Genomic DNA, 10,519 nt, shown 5'->3' with positions numbered 1-10,519 from the left:
TCCAATGCTGCCACTGCAGCTGAACGAGGGAAGATAAATACCAAATTCCCAAAGTGAGTGGTGTTGACAGAAAACTTCTTAAACCACTCCTGCTCTATTTGCCCTAATAAAGCATAGGAAGCATGCTTTTTACCTTTTGCAAAATCATTGCAAAGGGACCGGGTGATTTAAGGTTTTGCATACATTTACTTGGGCAAAGATGAACCAATCAGTCCAAGGCTGACAGAAATAGAAAAGTCAGTCATGGGGTCTGGCTCCTTTAGAATGTTTCTTCCACAGAAGAGTGCAAAAGCATGAGATATGATAACATCAAGATTCTAACATTTAAGTTAGTTGCTAGTAAAATGGCTCTTTAAAGTTTATTAACAATTCCTATCACGCTTAAGATCTGCTCTTTCTCCTAGCAAACAAGAAAAAAAAGTTACAATGCTGTTTGTTCTAAATGTGCTCAAAAGCTGGGTAAGAATCATGAAAGCAATTTTACATAGGAGGGAATTAAGGCACTGTGTTGCTAAGGATGTAATTGCCAGAACCTTTTGAGATAATTCCTAACATCTGAGTAAGTGTCCTTGACTGAATTCAAATAGAATTTGGGGACATGGGGATTTTCCAAACAGCTCTCTGACTGTATAAAGCCAAAAGGACCCCAGCGACATCATCATTTCTAGAAAACAGACTGGGCAAAGAAATGACAGCCCAGAAATCAGTGCTCCAACTGATTTTCCTAATGCATCAATCTGTTCTCAGGACTATTCCAAGAACAGAAAATATGGTTATTCCTGGACTCACAAACTGAAGAGGAATCACATGAGAAGCAGGAATTGGAGATGAACCAGATAAACTGATTTAAATTGAGTGGGGTGCACAGATGAAATGTAGGTCTAGATATGTTGAAAAGTCATAGGCAGGGAAAAAAAACCCCCAAATTTGTTAGGCCAACATATAATAGAATCATAGAATATCCTGAGTTGGAAGGGACCCACAAGGATCATCCAGTCCAACTCCTCACCCTGCACAGGCCCCCCAACAATCCCACCCTGTGCCTGAGAGCACTGTGCAAACCCTCCTGGAGCTCTGGCAGCCTTGGGGCCGTGACCATCCCTGGGGAGCCTGTTCAGTGCCCCAGCACCCTCTGGGGGAAGAACCTTTTCCCTGATACCCACCCTGACCCTGCCCTGACACAGCTCCAGCCGTTCCTGGGTCCTGTCCCTGGTCACACAGAGCAGAGAGATCAGGGCCTGCCCCTCCTCTTCCTCTTGTGAGGAAGCTGCAGAACGGCTGTGAGCTCTGACCTCAGTCTGCTCTTCTCCAGCTGAACAGACCAAGCACCCTCAGCTGCTCCTTGTGTAGCTTTATCTTCAAGCCCTTTACCATCTTCCTGTCCCTCCTTTGGACACTCTCCAACAGCTTTAGATCTTTCTTATATTGTGGCACCCAAAACCACACACAATATTCAAGGTGAGGCCAACCCAGCCCAGAGAAGAGTGGGACAATCCCCTCACTGGCTCTGCCAGCGATGCTGGGCCTGGTAAGATCATGATCATGATGGAAAAAGATTTTTGGCTTGCTTGCAAGCTCTGAAAGCTTTGCAAGAACTTTCCTTCAAGAAAGAGCTCCATCTGTTTCTACCCATTTGCAGGTGAAATGTGGGGACCACCTTTGTTATCCCTGTGCTGCCTCAAGTGGAAGCTGGAGGCCAATCCAGGAGAACCAAGGCCTCTCAGAACCTGTGTAGTTCATAATTACAGTTACTAAATACCTCCCCAAATCCTACTGACATCACACATTCACCTGTGTACTCAGATATGTTTCCTAAATAATGCCCTCTGAGGAGGAAAACCAGGGAAATCATTCCCAACCTCATCACTTCAGAGGGGTTACACTGTATGAAATCAGAACCTCAGCAATGAGTGACCTCTCACAGTAATTTTTCTCCAGAAAGTCACTTTAAACAAAAGCATAATGTGTCAGTTTTAAGCTAGAAACTTATTTTTTAAAATAAAATTAAAAGATTATTTAAAAAAATAATGTAGGACTTTTGATTTCAGAGTAATGCACCTCACTGTATTTCTATAGAGCATTTTTTCCCTCTAAAATAAAAAATAGACCAGCTGTCTACAATAGACATATACTTTTAAGATACCACAAAGCCTTTTACTTAAGCCTAAAGGTCAATCTGAAGTCTTTTGCAGAACCCTAGGTACTCTGAGATTCTATAAATTAATTATTTGCTTATTATTTTTGCAGAAACCTGTAAGATCCCCCGTAATTTAAAAATGTTAATTTCTTATCTTTGCAGCAATACTAATGATACTGCTTTCATTAAAAATTGCCATCAAAAAATCATAGATTCATAGAGTATCCTGAGCTGGAAGGGACCCACAAGGATCACTGAAGCTCTGCACAGGACAGTCTCAAGAATCACACATCTTAATTCTGCTTCTCCAAAGAAATTTAAATAATGGTTAATGCAATAAAAATATCATATGGAATTGATGGCAGATGGTACAACGGACTGAACTATCTTCTTTCTGTTTATTTTCAGTTCCTCACAACAGGTATGTCACAACCTAATACAAACATTTGTAGATCAAACAATAAAAAATGCCAACCATGATTACCTTAGGCTGGACTCTTTTATTTCTTCTCACTTGTAAACAAGAGTTACTGAAGAAGCTGAAATCACAGCAGCTCTCACTGCTCCTTTCTTGCTTTTCCCATAATGACAAAGCTCCGTGTTTTAGATCAGTCTCCATTAAATTGTTCTCTTTGTGATTTAAACCTGACACTGAAGATAATCTGATCCAACCTGTGCCCCTCTGTGAATAAAAGCTTGGGCTGACTGATGATTTTTAGGGTGAGCTGGCTGGACTCAAGTCCCAGGTTGTTTTACCATGTTCCCCAGCAATGACACAAACCAAACTGAGCTGAATTGGGAAGCTGATGCTCTATGAAATCTTTGAGGACTTTACACCAGCACAACATGTTTGTCAATTAGGCTCAGCAGCATTGCAAACCCATCCCTTGGGGTGCCTCATTTGCTTTGCTTTCCTTCCTTCTGTTTTTTTAATTCTTTTTCAAAGACAGAGCTGCAGCTTTAGCTCACCTGCTCTGAACATGAACTATCTAATGAGGGTAAATCCAAGGTAATTCCCAGTGTTATTGAGAATCCCAGCAGTGCCCCTGAGCACCACACTCACAGCTCCCCCTTAGCATTCAGAACTCAGGACAATCTTGGAATGAGAGTTTCTATGTAGTCCTGTCTCTGTTTACACCCCAATCCTCTATGGACCCCTTAGATATTCCATCAGCAAAATGCCTGCAGCTGGAGCAGCCTCAGCTTGGAATATCAAAGGAACGGACCTCAGTGGTCTTTTATTCAAGTATTTCTGACAGACTCCATGGGGAAATATCTAATGCTTAGTCTCAATTCCTTATTTTCTTTATTTTTCTTGTGAAAATAATAAACCAATTCATATTTTTTAAAAATGTAGAAAAAATGCAGACACAAATTTTATTAAAGTGAAAGAAAAATGTTTTAAAAGCAGAAGAGCAATGCCAGCCTTAAAACAATAAAGCCACAGTGGGTTTGGAATTTAAAAAATATAAAAGATATATTTAAATCAGCTTTTCTTTTTTAATTATGGCATCACAGATTGGCCTGGGTTGGGAGGGATCTAAAAGATCATCTTGTTCGACCCCCCTGCCATGGGCAGGGACACCTTCCACTATCCCAGGTTGCTCAGAACCCCATCTAACCTGGCCTTGGATACTTCCAGGGATGGGGCAGTCACAACTGCTCTGGGTAACCTCAGCACTCTCACAGGGAACAATTTTTTCCCAATATCCAATCTAAACCTGCTCTCTGTCAGTGTAAAGCCATTCCCCCCTGTCCTATCACTCCAGGCCCTTGTCAAGAGTCTCTCTCCATCTTTCCTGTCGAAAAGCACTTGAAGGCCACAATGAGGTCACTCCAAAACCTTCTCTTGTGCAGGCTGAACAATCCCAATTCTCTCAGCCTTTCCCCACAGGAGGAAAACCAGAGGAAAACTTTCTATTGACATGAAAGTGCCAGTGAACCATTTAATAGAAAAGGCATATGACAAATGCAATCAGAACGAGTGGATAAATACAGGAATGAACTTTGGCTCTCTAAGTGAACTGCCTAATTGTTACCAGAAAAAGGAAAAAAATCAACCAAACAGTACAAACAATAACAACAACTAAAAAAAAAGAAGTAAGTCTGTGGCTTCCCAACATTTTGCATTTGGCTTATGAAAGAAATCGCTTCTCTCTCCAAACCTCATTTCACTTACACATAGGTTTTTAAACAAAATTAAAAACAGATCTATTGATTGCATGGAAATATGTAAAAGCAGGATGCAACTTCCCAGGACATCCCTGTGCCTACATTTTCGTCTAGACCAGCTCTGAATGTTTTGGATGGCTCTGTCTTCTTGCAAGGGCTGAATGTGAAGCCCAGGGATCTTGTTTAGGGAGGCTGGACAGCCTTCTGCTGTAATCTACTTTTAGCTCTTGCAAGATGTCTACATTTAGCTGCACAGACCAAAAACCAGTTTTCAGGAGTGCTGCAGGCACTTGGGCATATCAGGAATGCAGGTGCATGCCTGGTGCAGTGGCTCACTGCTGTCCACTTCTTCCCACCCCCCAGGCAGTGGAGAGCACTGGAAACCCCTGGGATTCAGGCTGCTGTCTGCATTTCACATGCTGTGTACTCAGATATGTCTTGAACAATGTGCTTGGCCTCCTTTCCTCCAGGCTGAACACCCCCAGTCACTCCTCACAGGATTCACTCTTCAGGTATCTATCTCAGTATCTACATGCACTGAATTTTAATACAGTAATCTCAATATATTGATAACAAATGGGCCAAAAAGTCCATGTCTGGCACATGTGTATTGCTGTCCTTAATTAAACAATAGATTTCAAGTATATCTTTTACCTCACTTTCTCTTTGGGGAGGAGGAATTTGTCAGAAATCATCCCCCAGTGGTGTTTCAGGAGAAATATGTATTTATTAAAAGAGCTTTCCTATTATTTGTAGAAAATATTTTAATAGTGCTCTGCTAATGTGCATTATAAATTCGCAGCATATTAGGGAGATTTGAAAGGAGAACTGTTTCGTACACATTACTGTACAAAGAATAATTAGAATTAAAGTAGAGAATCTCAAGCAGTGCCTTCAAATCTAAACAATTCTGTGACAGTGATACTGCAGTGTCACTCTCACCACACCAGCCATGTTTTGAGGAGTGCTACCCCAGCCTTGTCTCACTCTTTGCACAACACTCACTTTACACCCTTTGTACGACCTCCCTGCATGTTCAGCTACAGAGTGCAAATAATGTCATCATCAGGACAGTAATAAATCATATCACATGTTAACAAATGCAGAATTTGCTCATAAATCCATTTTTTCCTTTGCACAGAAGAAATGAAGAGTGTACAGAGGAGCTACTGGCAGTATGTGCTGGGTAACATGTTTCAGGAATGATATGGATAAAAATTTGGGAGTTAGGCAGTGTTCCCACTTAGGAACAGGCTGTGATGTGTGGAGGACAGAATGCTTCCCATCAACTTCAATAACACGCTTTCCCACTCTTTTGGGAGCAGCTGGAAAAATCTGCCTCCAAATTTCTTTGGCAAGAAAGATGAATCAAAGCAAATGAGGAAAGGGGAAGGAGGAGCTGATCTCAGACAAGCTCCAAAGGGGATATAGCTCAGCAGGGAATGTGTTCTCCATTATCACTTATTATTGCAACCTCACTGGGGCTAGTGAAGGTACAGAGCACAAAGGTGATGGATGAGGAGAATCAGACTTTATTCCATACACAACCCCCCACCTAAATCAGAGGTGGGACATAAATCTCCTACTGGCCATTTTTCTTCTTAAAATGATCACTTCCAAACTATTCAGTGCTACATATCTCTCTTGCTGATTTGAATGTTCCCAGGATCTTTGGCAGCTCTCCACATTTGCAGTTCCTCTGCAGGTGGCCTAACTGCAGCCAACTCTGGGTAAATATATATCATCTGTCTTTGATTTATGGGCAAGATTCAGCCTTCCTAGAACAGGCTCTGTGCAGGTGGAAGTGCAGGTGGAATGGGTGGGAGCACCAAAACCCATCCACCTGGAAGGAAAATGAGCTTAAAAGAGTTTCAGTTAATGATCTTTCTCTCAAGCTAAACAGCTGGGCTGCCTTCCCAAAAACCTGGCAGTAACTTCATGGTTACATCTCCACAGCCACATGAACACAGCCAAAGGGAACATTTTTTACAAGGGAATTGAGTTCTACCTAAAATCACTGCAGGACTTCTAGATGTTATCAGAGATTATTTGCAAGGGTATGGAGTGACAGGACATGGGGGAAAGGCTTAAAATTGAAATAGAGCAGGTATAGATTGCATATTATGAAGAAATTCTTCCCTGTGAGGATGGTGATGTGTATTAAAATTCTGTATCCATGTGTGTGAGGACACAGCAGGTTCATCATAATACTCACAGAATCATAGAATCTGATTGATGGCTGGGGTTGGAAGGGTCCTTAAAGCCCATCCAGTTCCACTCCCCAGCCATGGGCAGGGACACCTGCCACTAGCCCAGCTTGCTCAGAGCCCCACCCAGCCTGGCCTTGGACACTGCCAGGGATGGGGCAGCCACAGCTCCTCTGGGCACCCAGTGCCTCACCACCCTCACAGGGATAGTGACTCCATCACCTTCCTGTGCAGCCCATTCCAATGTCCAATCACCCTTTCTGTGAAGAAATTCTTCCTGAAAACTGGCCAGCTGCTGCCTATTTTCAACACAGGGAAGCATCTTAACATTTTAAGTTCCTGGAGAGTTCCATTTCTGCCTCTATCTTCTGGGGTCTATGTAGCTCTCCTAACTTTTTTGTCCTGAATGCATCCCTTTGCCTGACTTAGATATGCTGGGGAAGATCAAGGAATCCCAGAAAAAAGCATAAGGCTGGAAGGGACTAGTGAGTCATCTAGTTCCACCTCCCTGCTCCAGCAGGGCCATCCTAGAGCACAGGGCACAGGATTGTGTCCAGATGGTTCTGGAATATCCCCAGTGAGGAGACTCCACACCCTCTCTGGACAGTCTGTTCAGTGCTCAGTCACTGCACAGGACAGAAGTTCTGCCTCCTGTCCAGGTGGAACCTCCTGGGCTCCGTTCCTCTGGTGCCATTGCTGGGCCCCTGGAGCAGAGCCTGGGCCCTGCTCGGAGCCCTCCCTGCAGGCAGGGACACCCAGGGCTGAGGGCCCCTCTCAGCTGGGGCTCCTCTCCAGGCTGGACAGCCCCAGCTCCCTCAGCCTTTCCCTGCCAGAGATGCTCCAGGCCCTAAATCATCTCTGCAGCCTCCACTGGCCCCAATCCAGGAGCTCCCTGTCCCTCCCGGGCTGAGGAGCCCAGGACTGGACAGAGCACTGCAGATGTGCCTCCCAGGGCTGAGTAAGATTTGCCCATTCTTACGCTTTTGACTTACAGGCAACTCTGTTCCTTATGAAATCATGACACAGACTCAGAAGCAGCTGTGAACCCCACTCACAAATTGCATCAACACGACTTTTACTCAGGGAGGGGCTAACTTATGCTCAAGAAAAATTATAGCAAATATCTGAAGAACTTTATGTTAAAGCTTATGACTGAATTAAATAATGCAAGAAATACCTACTAACATTATAAGTCACTGATCTGTGAAAATGTATTACAGTGAAGCTGTGTTGTTGATAATACTTGACAAAAGTTAAGATGGTTAAGGCTTATTAAACTCCTACATTTGTTTTTCTGTTCTTGGTATTTTGCTCTCACTTGTCATCTGACCCTCTGACATGCAAACACTGCAATACAAGTGCTAGCCACATAGCTCCACTGCACTGCAATGATAACTTGATGTTGTTATGCCCTCTAATGTTGACTTCCTACATAGTTACAGACTTTTAACATTCTAAAAAATATGCACCTATCTACTAACCTTTATGCTAGGATGGGGTTCACAAGGTACTTCTGAAAGAACTGCCTGATTATAACTCTTTAGAATCTTCAGCTTTATGAATCCTGCAAAGATAATAAAATGAAAGCAAGACTTACACAGATTTACTGAAAGTAAAAAAAAAATGTGTAACAAATCTCTCATCTGTTCAAGGAGGCAAACAGAAAGAGAATCTGTCATCTTTGGCTCTACAAGATTGTCTATCACCAAGCAGATAAATATCATCTGGGTTTCAATCAGTTCTATTTCTCGTGATTTCTCTGTACATTGAAGTATTGTAAATGTCCCCAAAGGTTGTCAGTATGAAAAAGAATTTGGTGAAGGAATTGAGATGCCTAAGCATTAAACACAGCTTTAATACACTAAGGACCATGTAGATTCTTTTACACTCGAGGCCAGTTAAGTCCTTCCATGCTCTTATTCAGCTGAGGCTAGAAAAAATTAATCTTTAAATTCTGAGTTACATTCAAAAACAATTTTAAAAAAACCAAACAATGGGGAAAAATACAAAAGGCAAGAAAAAGAAATTTCAGGTTTTTTATATCCCAAATGTACAGGAAAAACTCATGGTCTAAGTGTTCATTTAAATGTATACAAGTGTTATAAATATTGGGGGTGTGAAGACAGATTCAGCAGAGCAGAAACAGCCTTGACCCAAAAAAGTTCTTTTTTTTCATCACAGCTTTTTGGCTTCTCCTCAAGAGAAAAATGTCACACCTGAGTGGAGACAGAACAGAAATTCTTTGCAAGCAGCAGGACAAAGTGTATTAAATGCAAAGAGCAGGGTTTTGTTCAGAGGGTCACCAGAAGTGGTAACATCCTGTTTTCATCTTTGTGGTTTGCACTGATACGCTTCGAGTCTGTTTGGTTAACGAAAGTTGGAACAACAAAAGTGATGTGACATGAAAGGCAGAATAAATTTATCTGCTCAGAGCAAATTACACCCAACCCCTCTGCTAAAAATTAAAGAGCAGTTTATGGAATTCCTGATGCACTTGACCTCAGGAAATGGCATTTGGGCAATTTTGTTTCAATAAGGAAAATAATGGGAACATATTTCTTTCCCTTATTAAATCCCATGTCTCTAAATAAGCATTAAGATACATCTCTATTATTTAACCACTTTAAAGATACAGATTTTCATATTAACAGATAATATTTCATATTATCTGAGAATAACCAATATAGACCTGGGAAATTAAGGTTTTGGATCTTTTGAACTACAGAAGGTAACAGTCACACACTTAAAAGGTTCTGAATCAAAACGAAATTCTGTTTTCTTCAGAAATAATGAAAGCTGGAACAGTGATCTTTCCCTTATGATAACCTGATTGATAATGCATCAGGAGCAAACAGACAACCAATCTGCAAGGAATGAGTGAAACCATTAACAGAAGGCTTTGCAAAGGCATGGATTACAACCGAAGGATGAGACGTCATCCAGAGGTACCTGGACACTGCAGAAGTGGCCATGGGAATCTGATGGAGCTAAACAGGACCAAGTGCTGGTGCTGTACTGGGGATTAATCCAGGCTGGGGATGAGCAGAGGGAGCAGCCCTGGCAGAAGGACTTGGGGATGCTGCGGGTGAAAGCTGACCCTGCCCTGGCTGTGTGTGCTGGGACCCAGAGCCCCCCTGTGCTGGGCTGCACCCAGAGCCCCAGGGCAGCAGGGCAGGGGGGATTCTGCCCCTCTGCCCCTCTCTGCTGAGCCCCCCCTGCAGGGCTGCATCCAGCCCTGGGCCCAGCACAGGAAACACAGGGAGCACAAGGAGCCAGGCCAGAGCAGGGACACCAAGGGGATCAGAGGGATGGAGCAGCTCTGCTGAGAGGAAAGGCTGAGGGAATTGGGATTTTGTTCAGCCTGGAGAAGAGAAGGCTTTGGGGTGACCTCATTGTGGCCTTGCAGTGCCTGAAGGGAACCCACAGGAAAGATGGAGAGAGACTCTTGACAAGGGCCTGGAGTGACAGGACAAGGGGCAATGGCTTCACACTGACACAGGGTAGGTTTAGATTGGGTATTGAGAAAAAATTGTTCCCTGTGAGGGTGGTGAGGCTCTGGCACATGTTGCCCAGAGAAGCTGTGGCTGCCCATCCCTGGAAGTGTCCAAGGCCAGGCTGGATGAGGCTTGGAGCAACCTGGGATAGTGGAAGATGCCCCTGTCCATGGTGGGGTTTGGAACTGGATGGGCTTTAAGGTCCCTTCCAACCCCAGCCATTCCATGATTCTATTATATTCCTTTGTTAATGCAATTCCCTGAGTCACGAGTAATACATGGAGAAATGGATCTGCTGCCATCCACTGTAATCAATAGGCTTAGATAAGAAATTACTGACACTGTGGATTAATAAAAGCTCAGTTTCATTAATCAGTAGCAATCACTTTACTGCTTTACAAAACCCCTACCTTAGCATGGTATCATGATCCTCAAGGAAACCCCAGGAGCTCCAAGGAAATTCCTCATTGTCTGAGCCTGACTAATACTGCTGACTTCCAGTAAGAGCA

This window comes from Agelaius tricolor, unplaced genomic scaffold, assembly GCF_023055355.1.
Source record: "Agelaius tricolor isolate 1412-34295 unplaced genomic scaffold, bAgeTri1.0.p SCAF_3, whole genome shotgun sequence".
In the NCBI taxonomy this organism is placed as follows: domain Eukaryota; kingdom Metazoa; phylum Chordata; class Aves; order Passeriformes; family Icteridae; genus Agelaius; species Agelaius tricolor.
The sequence above is the reverse complement of the archived record's forward strand: the minus strand, read 5'-3'. Positions refer to the sequence as shown.